Genomic DNA, 11,583 nt, shown 5'->3' with positions numbered 1-11,583 from the left:
CCTGTTGGGTAGGTGCCAAGGTGACTGTGGGACATATTGGAGGCAGGAAACTTTCTGTCCTATTTTTGTGTCCCTTTGGAAGCTTCTCAGTCTACAATTTTAAGAAAAGGTCCAGGGGGTTGCAAACTCTGAGTCTACAACCTTTAAGAAAAGGTCCAGGGGTTGCAAACTCACATGCCTGTGGCAGCCAGGTAGGGGTAAAAATGTGTGAAGCAGCCTGCTTAAGGCAATAGAGGACGGTGGGGAGACCCTGAGCTGGTGAATAGGACAACAGAAACCATGCTCAGAGGGACTTGGCCCTCTAACTGCAGATGGGTAGCCCTGGAGGAGAATCCAAGGCCAGTCTGATCAATTCAGATCATAAAGCCAGTGGAAATCGTGCTAGGATTGGCGGCATTGGCCCCAGCAGTACTGGCCAAGGTTTCCAGACAAAACCTTAAGCGGAATACGAGCTTCATCAAATCCAGTTACAGTCATCAGCCTTTTGCTCGATTGTTTTCTCCCATATTTTCCTGCTTTCCTCCTTCCTCCTACATTTTTCTTTTCAATTTAAGCAAAACAGACCTTGAGTTTCTTGCTTCTGGAATGTTACTGAAAACAGCTTACTTTGCATAAATACACTGATTTATAAATGAGAGACCATGGTAACTGGGAAGCTGCAGACATTCTTGATTTATTTTTGTTTGTTTGTTTGACTTTCTCAGGGACACAACTGTTCAATGCACATATTCTTTTCAAATCTGCACATTAGTTCCAGAGTCTTGACCAGAATTCCTTAAGCCAAAGGGATTTGTAATCAATGATCCTTCCAGAAGGATCTACTGACAGAGGTAGAGGAAAAATTACTATCCACATAAAGAACATGGAGTTAATGACACTGAGGGCTAAAATTCTTCTCTTTGGTTATGCCTAAATATGTCAAAACAAGTGATTAAAGCAGGAAAAATTATTCATCTTGATACCTTCACTTACCCATCCATGATGTGCTACCACAGTTGGAGGATAGAGACACAAAGTTTCTGGAATAAAGAACTAATTGAAAGAATTCACCAGTGAAACCATCTGGTCCTGGGCTTTTCTTTGTTGGGAGGTTTTTGATTATTGATTCAATCCCCACACTAGTTATAGATCTGTTCCACTTTCTATTTCTTCATGATTTAGTCTTGGTGGGTTGTATGTTTCTAGGAATATATCCACTTCTTCTAGGTTATCCAATTTGTTGGCATATAATTGTTCACAGCAGTCTCTAATGATCTTTTTTATCACCAATCCTTCATAAACTCTTCCAAAAAATTGAAGAGGAGGAAACACTTCCAAACTCATCTTATGAGGCCAGCATTACCCTACTACCAAAGCCAGACAAAGACGCTACAAAAAAAAAAAAACTACAGGCCAATATCCCTGTTAAATGTAAATACAAAAATCCTCAACAAAATACTAGCAAATCTAATTCAACAGCATGTTAAAAGGATCATACACCATGACCAAGTGGGATTTATCCCTGGGATGCAAAGATGGTTCAACCTATGAAAATCAATTAATGTGATACACCACATTAACAGAATAAAGATAAAAACTCACACGATCATTTTAATAGATGCAGAAAAGGCACTTGACAAAATTCAACACTTGTTCATGATAAAAACTCTCAAAAAATTAGGAAGGAAACAAACTAAAAGGAAATTATCTCAACAAAATAAAAGCCATAAATGAAAAGCCCACATCTAACACCATGCTGGATGGTGAAAAGCTGCAAGCCTTTCCTCTAAGACAGGAACAAGACAAGGATGCCGATTCTCACCACTCTATTCAACGTAATACTAGAAGTCCTAGCCAGAGCAACTAGACAGGAAAAAGAAATGAAAGGAATCCAAATTGGAAAGGAAGAATAAAATTGTTCCTGTTTGCAGATGACATGATCTTATATATAGAAAACTCTAAAGACTCCGTAAAAAAAAAAGTGTTAGAACTAATTTTACAATTCAGTAAAGTTGCAGGATACAAAATCAACATTAAAAAAGTCAGTTGGTTTTCTGTATACTAACAACAAACTATCTAAAAAGGAAATTAGGAAAACAATCCCATTTACAATAGCACCAAAAAGAATAAAATATCTAGGAATAAACTGAGGAGGTGAAAGATTGGTATACTGAAAGCTACTATACATTGATGAAAGAAATTAAACAAGACACAAACAAATGGAAAGACAGTCAAGATCGTGGATTGGAAGACATAATATTGTTAATTTGTTCGTACTACCCAAAGCAATCTACAGATTTAACGCAATCCCTATAAAAAGCACAATGACATTTTTTAAATAGAAATATTCAAAAATTCATATGGGACCACCTAAGACCATGAATAGCCAAATCATTCTTGAGAAAGAGGAGCAAATCTGGAGGCATCACAGTTCCCGATTTTAAAGTATATTACAAAGCTATAGCAACTGAAACAGTATGGTGCTGGCGTGAAGACAGACATATAGAACAATGGAATAGAACAGAGAACTCTGAAATAAATCCCTGCATATACAGTAACTGATCTTTTCAAAGGTGTTAAGAATATACAATAGGGAAAGGATAGTCTCTTCAATAAATGGTGTTGAGAAAACTGGACAGCCACAAGCAAAAGAAGGAAATTGATTTCTTACCATACACCATACACAAATATCAACTCTTAATGACTTAAAGATTTAAACGTTAAGACCTGAAACTGTAAAACTCCTAGGGGAAAACCTCATGACATTGATCTTGGCAATGATTTCATGGATATGATGTCAAAAGCAAAGGCAATAAAAACAAAAGTAAACAAGTAAGACTGCACCAAACTAGAAAGCTTCTGCACAGCAAAGGAAACAGTTGAGTGATAAAGCAACCTACAGAATGGGAGAGAATATTTGCAAACCATACATCTGATAAGGGGTTAATTTCCAAAATACATAAGAAACTCCTACAACTCAGTAGTAAAAAAATACTAAAAAAGTGGTTAAAAATAGGCTAAAGACTTGATAGACATTTTCCCACAGAAGACATACAAATAGCACACAGAAGACATACTTGTTTTTCATAACAAGTGTATTAAAAAGTGCTCAACGTCACTAATCATCAGGGAAATGCAAATCAAAACCACAATGAGATATCACCTCACATCTGTCAGGATGGCTATTATAAAAAAAAGATAGTAAGTGTTGGCAAGGATGTGGAGAAATCTGAATCCCTGTACACTGTTGGTGGGCATGCAAAATGATACAGCTGCTATGAAAAACAGTATGGATGTTCCTCAAAAAATCAAAAATAGAACTACCATATGATCCAGCATTCCATTTCTGAGTATTTATTTATCCAAAAGAATTGAAATCAGAATCCTGAAGAAATATCAGCACTCCTATGTTATCCTGCCATATGCAACATCATGGATGAATCTTGAGGACATTATGCTAAGTGAAATAAGCCAGTCACAGAATAAGCCAGTCACAGGAAGACAAATACTGCATGATTCTGCATATATCAGGTACCCCAAATAGTCAAATTCATAGAATCAGCAAGTAGAATGGTGATTGCTAGGGGCTGGGGGGGTGGGGAGGTGGCTTGGGGAATGCAGAGTTACTTATCAACAGGCATAAAGCTTCAGTTGGGCAAGATGAATAAGCTCTAGAGATCTGCTATACAACACTGTATCCATAGTCAACAACACTGTATTGTGCACTTAAAAATTTGTTAAGAGGGTAGATCTCATGTTAAGTATTCTTACCACAATGAAACAAAAAAAGATTTTTTAAAAAGGAAGTAATTGAGCAGCCGGCTTATCAATGTAAGGAGTGTAATTTGATACCAAATGTCTAAGCCCCACTTTCCCACTGGATTTGTTGGCTTTTCCACCCCGGGTTTCAGGACACGTGAAGTGACCCTTGATCTGCACGGCTCAAACTCCCAACCACCGGCTGACTTACCCTGTTTTGGAGAGATTGGTTTTTGAAAGAAAGAAATAGGGTGTTTTTGTTTTGTTCTTGTTTTGCTTTTATCTGATCTCCTTTTTCTACTTCCTGCCCACCTTAAGGGTTTTAAAATCCGTGAAAATCTTCACAGTAGAAAACAAATTTGGACTCCTTGCTCGAAGGCCTCTCTGATTCCTGCCCAAAACTGAATAGTAATTTGGGATGCCTTTTTCCTCGTGATTTTTTATGATAAAAATAAATAATGATGGAAAAAACAGGTCAAATATTGTGCATTTTAAGAACATATGTGTCACAGTAGATAGCTCTCACTTGTTGAATAGCTGCTTGATTTTCTTTTCGAGAAAGTACAGAACTGTCTGTAAGGAAGTGAGTGCATGTGGAGAAAAGGAGACCCCTTGGGTTAGTTCCTCACCACATGCTTAGTCAGAAAGTTTTGTTATCTACTTGATCTTTTTGACTTTTTCTTTGAGGAGCAGCCCCACCTCCTTGCCAAGTTAATTGTTGGGGGTTTAGTAGCATTTTCACAAGACATTTTATTTTCTGGACATCTTCTACATCAGGAAGACATGGCTCTGATCCCGCTTCCTCCTGCCTGTGCATCTTTCATTTCTTTTTCTTATCACCTCTAGCTCCCTCCCTTTCTCCTCTCCCCCATCCTCTTCTCCAGTACTCCCACTCCCTTCCTCCCCCTCAATCCTTTCTTTGCACTCGGCAGCATCCCCCTCCCCACCCTGTGAGACTATTAGCCCACAGTTTCCCCACCTGATGGTGGGAGTCCAGCCTGAAATGATTGCTAACCTCTTTTCCTTACCGTTTACCTCCACAGGGTAAGTGTCAGTTCTTTGTGCCTCTGTTAAAATGTCTTCACTGTAGCACCAATGAGACAACAAAGAAACTACTAATGCCAAGGTTGCTCCCTATGTGTCTGGAGAGTTTCACTGGTGAATTTGTGTTGCCTTAAAACCTTCCATGTTTTCATAAATTACAATGACCCAGTACCATGAAGTGAATTAGAGGACAAGGCCTCTTGTTTTACGCAGGTAAGAGTTCATTTCAAGGGGAGGTTGACAAATATGGTAACATCTTGATTTTGTCAAATGTCACAAGTTATTTTTCAACGATTTTAGTTCAACAAAACCAAACCACTCCCTTCCTGGACATTTTAATTCGTGTGTACTTTAGATGAAATATAATCCTGTGTTTCCACTACATTTGCACTTAATACAGCCAACTGTTGTTTTCTTAATGTCCAAGAACACTTTAAGAGATTTCAATAAGCCTCTTTTGAAAGGCTTTCTTCCTCCCAGGCCCCCAAGCAGGAAATTGTATTTTACTAAGAGTAAACAAATTTTATAATTTCCAAAGGTCAAGTGTGGCTTCATGCCAAGCACCCAACATGATTAAAGAGGTTCCTAAATTTGACAAAATGTGTTCCGTTCCCTCTGGTTCAAAAGTGTGCATATGTAAAATTCCCCAACATGTTTATAATCATATATGTATATATAAAATGATCGATATATTATGTAAATACATTATGTGTCTCTATATCTATCTCCAATTTAATGCTTTCATTTAAGTTCTGATGCTAAGGCCTGTGAATGGTCCTCCAATCTGCATAAGTGTAATCAATAAAGAGTATTGCATCACACATGATAAGAGTTTTGCCTAACCTGGGAAGGTCTGAAGCCTTCTCGTGCCCAACATTTAGACCCCATTGCTTTCCAACTTCTGACACTATGTGTCCTCTCCTCCATCTGAATGCCGTTCTCAAATTTTTATAACTCATTATTTTGTTAACTAAATTGGTTTTCATGCTCTGAATGCATTGCAAAAACTCATTTGCAATATGCCTGCTGCCCTCTTAAAACTGGTTGCTTTCCTCCAACTGGCCTGGGCTACCCCACAAAATGTAAACAATATGTGTGTGCTTCTTGATGGGGACCACTCCCCTAGACCTTGCACCCTTAGAAGCTCAATATTGTCTCTGCCTAATGATTTCAAAATTTTGTTAAATATTTTAATATTACTCAAGACCTATGTACCTAAAAATTCAAGTTAACTATTTTCATGCATAGACATATAGATCTTTGTCAAAAAATGTCAACCTCTTTTCACCTTTCATGATGTCTCTGAAGAATATAAAAAGCATAATTAGGGGCCAGCCCTGTGGCGTAGTGGTTAAGTTTGCACGTTCTGCTTCGTTGGCCTGGGGTTCGCCAGTTTGGATCCTGGGTGCAGACATACTCACCACTTATCAAGCCATGCTGAAGCACTGTCCCATATAGAAGAGCTACAACTCTACAACTATGACACACAACTATGTACTGGGGCTTTGGGGAGAAAAAAGAAAAAGAGGAAGATTGGCAACAGATGTTAGCACAGGGCCAATCTTCCTCAAGAAAAAGAAAAAGCATAACTAGGAAAAGGAAGACGTATTATCACATTTACAGACGTTAAGGAAATCACTGAAACATTCCATCAAGGCTGTTGCTTGATGCTCCTTTGCTCCCTTAAATATGTGATTTAATTGGAACTTTTCTGTGCATCTGATTCAAGTGGAGGTGGGTGTTACCATGTACTCAAACACCTCACTCCAATCTTTTCCCTTTTTCAAAATCCAGCTGACCAACTGGTTCATTCCTCCACAGCCCGTCTCTGATCTAGGACAGGATAGAGTGTCCTCAATTAAGCCCAACTGCAGGATTCTGAGGCCACTCCAGCAATATATTTTCCTGCCAGGATCACCTGGCTGCCAGGTGTGGGGAAAGAGATTCCGGTCAAAACGCTCCCTTTTTTATGTGTGCCAACAATACACTTGGGAAAGGGTTCACAATTTCTGAGCATCCCTTGGTACTCTGCAAGTGTGTATGCTTAGACACACACACATATGCACACAAAGGTATGTGCACACATATATGGCACATAGAACTTTTTCTATTCATTTCCACATATTCCTGAACCCAACATGCCTTCCACTCCATCCCAAGAAAGAGCCTGAAGCTGACTTTAAAGTGTAACTTTTTGCACAATTATTCCAATCTTAAGAAAGAGGAATTTTAGTGTGACCTGGGGCCCAGGACTATCCCAGCTGGTTCTGATTTAGTAACCCCAGACAGCATTCTTGTTCTCTAATCTCACCTTTACATCCGGCCAATAGCCAGATCTCTATCCTCTGAAGTAATCATCAGAAAGGGCAGGAGAGGCAAAGGCTGGAAAGGGGTGGTATTTGTTTACTAATTCAAAGGAAAATCATTCACATTAATGGTTCATTATTGGCATTTGTTTCCTGAAAGTCCTGAGAGCCTTTCCCTGGTGCTTGGCAGATTTCCTGCCTCCTGTGTCTCTTGCCCGTGGCACCACCCTGAATATAAACCTCCCAGTTGGAAATAGGAAGAAATGAAAATATAGGAAGAGGATGAATGGCTCTGACAATAGTTGTCTGAGGACAGTAGAATCAAAATGAAGTGGAGAAATGCAACTCATTATTGCATATTGATTTTATATTGTGCAACTTTACTGAATGCATTTATTAGTTTTAACAGTTTTTTGGTGGAGTCTTTAGGATTTTCTATATATAAGATCATGCCATTTGCAAACAGGGACAATTTTGCCTCTTTCCGATTTGGATGCCTTTTATTTTTCTTGCCTAATTGCTCTGGCTAGGAATTTCCATACTATGTTGAGTGTCTACCTACTAACAGCAAACTATCTGAAGAAAAAATAAAGAAAAACAATCCCATTTACAATAGCATCAAAAACAATAAAATACTTTGGCATTAATTTAACCAAGGAGGTGAAAGACCTATACACTGAAAACTATAAGATATTGATGAAAGAAATTGAAGAATATACAAATAAATGTAAAGATAGCCCATGTTCATGGGTCAGAATTAATATTGCTAAAATGTCCATACTACCCAAAGCATCTATAGATTCAATGCAATCGCTATCAAAATTCCAATGGTCTTTTTCACAGAAATAGAAAAAACAATTATAAAATTCATACAGAACCATGAAAGACCCCAAATAGCCAAAGCAATCATGAGAAAGAAGAACAAAGCTGGAGGCATTACACTTTCTAATTTCAAACTAAATTACAAAGCTAAAGTAATCAAACAGTATGGTACTGGGCAAACACAGACACACAGACCAATGGAACAGAATTGATAGCCCAGAAACAAACCCATGCATGTGCAGTCAACTAATATTTGACAAGGGAGCCAAGAAGGGGAAAAGGTCTCTTCAATAAATAGTGCTGGTAAAACTGGATATCCACATGCAAAAGAATGAAATTGGATCCCTATCTTAGACCACTCACAAAAATTAACTCATAATAGCTTAAAGATGTAAATGTTAAACCTGTAATTGTAAAACTCCAGGAGGAAAACATTGGGAAAAAGCTCCTTGACATTGGTCTTGGCAATGATTATTTTTAATATAACACCAAAAGCACAAGCAACAAAAGCAAAAGAAACAAGCCAGACTACATCAAACTGAAAAGCTTCTGCACAGCAAAGGAAACCATCAGCAGAATTAAAAGGCAACACACTGAATGGGAGGAAATATTTGCAAGTCATATATCTGATAAGAAGTTAATATCTTAAATATATGGGGAACTCATACAACTCAATAGCAAAAAACAAACAATCTGATTTAAAAATGGGCAAAGGAAACAGACATTTTTCCAAAGAAGACATACAAATGGCCAACAGGTACACAAAAATGTTCTCATGGTTTCTAATCATCAGGGAAATGCAAATCAAAACCACAGTGAGATATCACTTCACACCTGTTAGAATGGCTATCATCAAAAAGACAAGAGGCAAGTTCTAGCAAGGGTGTGAAGAAAAGGGAACTTTTGTGACTGTTGGTGGGAATATAAATTGGTGCAGCCACTATGGAAAACAGTATGGTGTTTCCTCAAAAAATTAAAAATATAAGTACCATATGATCCAGCAATCTTATGTATGGGTATATATCCCAAGGAAATGACATCACTATCTTGAAGAGATATCTGCACCCCCATGTTCATTGCAGCATTATTCACAATATCCAAGACATGGAAACAACATAAGTGTCCATCAGTGGATGAATGGATAAAGAAAATGTGAGAGATATATATATAATAATATATTTATATATATATATATATATTAAGCCATAAATGAGAAGTAAATCCTGCCATTTACAACTGTATGGATGAACCTTGAGAGCTTTATGCTAAAGGAAATGTCAGGCAGAGAAAGATAAAAACTGTATGATCTCACTTATATGTGGAATCTAAAAAAAACTAAACTAATAGAAATGGAGAGTAGATTGGTGGTTGCCGGGGCGGGGGGGGGGGGGAGGAAATGAGGATATGTTGGTCAAAGGGTACAAACTTTCAGTTATAAGATAAATAAGTTCTGGGGATCTAATATCCAGCATGGTGACTATAGATAACAATACTGTATTACATACTTGAAAGTTGCTAATAAAGTGGATCTTAAATGTTTTCACCACAAAAAAAAACAAAGGCAATTTTGTGAGGTGATGGGTGGGTGACTAACCTTACTGAGGTAATCATTTCACAATATATCAAATTATCACATTGTACATCTTAAACTTACACAATGTTATATGCCAATTGTATCTCAACAAAGCTAGGAGTGGGGAATGAAGTAGAGATTCATAATTTAAAAAGGAAGTGAGCAAAACAGGAAAATCTGACATGGAATAATAGGATTAGCAAATTAAGATGGACTTTCTTTTTTTTTTTCCCCCTCTGAGGAAGAGTCACTCTGAGCTAACATCTGTGCCAATCTTCCTCTATTTTGTATGTGAGTCGCTGCCACAGCATGGCTGCTGACGAGTGGTGTATGTCTGCTCCTGGGAACCGAACCTGGGCTGCTGCAGTGGATCACGCTGAACTTAACCACTAGGCCATGGGGCCAGCCCCTAGACAGTTTTTAATAGAAATTTCTTTTGTGTAATCCATGATCCTTGAGGTTGTTGGAGATCAGGTGATATATAGTTTCAGGATTATGGATCATGGATTCAATTGTCTTTAAAAGAATTGCCTGCCTGCTGCCTAAGTTTTTTCAGTCCCAGCCTAATGTCAGTCAGCTTATAGGTTTTTGGGTGTTGGAACTTGAAGCATCTATGTTGTGTGTTTAGATCAGTGATTATACTTAAAGGAGTGGTTCAAAGTCTGGAATTAATGATCCAAGTTGCTGGAACCCATTTGACCCATACTCTCTGAAATGGCCCAAATACTGATTCTATTTGGCTAGATTCTCCATTGAGTGAATTAAAAATATAGTTTTCATCTTTGAAATGCAAGCCTGATGACAGTACGATGATGAAAATAAGACAGAAAACATCACCCGAACACAAAACCAAGGCTCACCAAGGGGGCTTGTGAAGCTACTGTCACCAATGGATAAGGAAGTATTTTAATATTTTAACTGAAGCTCAAACCCTGAAGAGCTCCCCCACCTAAAGTAGGAAATAAGTGAGGTTAGGACAAATACAAGAAAGCACTGCTTTGTACAGCCTGTAATAAACTTAGGAAAGCAGCATAACGTCAAAGGATGCAGGAGGCTGACGATGTAAACAGGTCCAAAATACATATTCAGTTTTTTAAACGTGAGCATTTGGTAGCTTGAATATCCATTTTTGTGTGTGTGTGTGAGGAAGATCAGCCCTGAGCTAACATCCAATGCCAATCCTCCTCTTTTTGCTGAGGAAGACTGGCCCTGGGCTAACATCCGTGCCCATCTTCCTCTACTGTATATGGGACGCCTCTACAGCATGGCTTAACAAGCGGTGCATCGGTGCTCACCCAGGATCTGAACCTGCGAACACGGCCGCCGCAGCAGAGCGCGTGCACTTAACCGCTTGCACCACTGGGCCGGCCCTTGAATATCCATTATTAAGGGAAAACTTAATATTAAGGGAAAGCTCTGCAATATGATTGTAACTGTTTGAGGCTGATGTCAAGAAGGGTGACTATACTCTCCAATTATTATTACTGGTGCTTCTGCTAAAGCAGAATTTTGAACTGGGAGTGCTGTGTCCACTTAGACGGCAGATACTTTTGTCGTTGTTGTCATTGTCAATATGGTGGTGTTCAGAAGAGGACGGGGAAATTTTCCACAAACTGAGGGAGGCGAAACCTGGGGACCTTCCTATTTTTCACCGTGGAAGTCCCAGAAGTTTCCAATGGAGCATCCCTTGCCTCCCGCCATACTGACCACCCATAGGCAGAACCTAAGGTTTTGGATTGCTGATGGAAGGTTAAGCAACAGCACAACAATGTGGGAGAAAGATTGGACAGAGAATCCAGGAGGCGGAGGGAGTCCTCCCAAAGCCCCTCTCTCCTGGTCTTGGAGGAGAGGAAGTCCCTTAAATATGAAAAGATATAGTAGGTCGATTCAGAGAATTGGGATAAATTTTTAGTTAATTTGTCCAGAGATTGTATATAATGAGACTTTAACTAACGTAAAATCTGTGGGTCTCTAGAAACAGCTTAAAAGGTCTACACAGGAAAACAAAATCTGCTTCACGTAGATTCAAGTAATTTCAGCAGAGGAAAGGTGACGCCAAGAACCGACTACACGGGTGATGGTGGAGCTGAGAAGCTGAAT

This window comes from Ceratotherium simum, chromosome 40 (assembly GCF_057802395.1).
Source record: "Ceratotherium simum simum isolate JZ-2026a chromosome 40, ASM5780239v1, whole genome shotgun sequence".
In the NCBI taxonomy this organism is placed as follows: Eukaryota; Metazoa; Chordata; class Mammalia; order Perissodactyla; family Rhinocerotidae; genus Ceratotherium; species Ceratotherium simum.
This window is presented reverse-complemented; position numbering follows the sequence as displayed.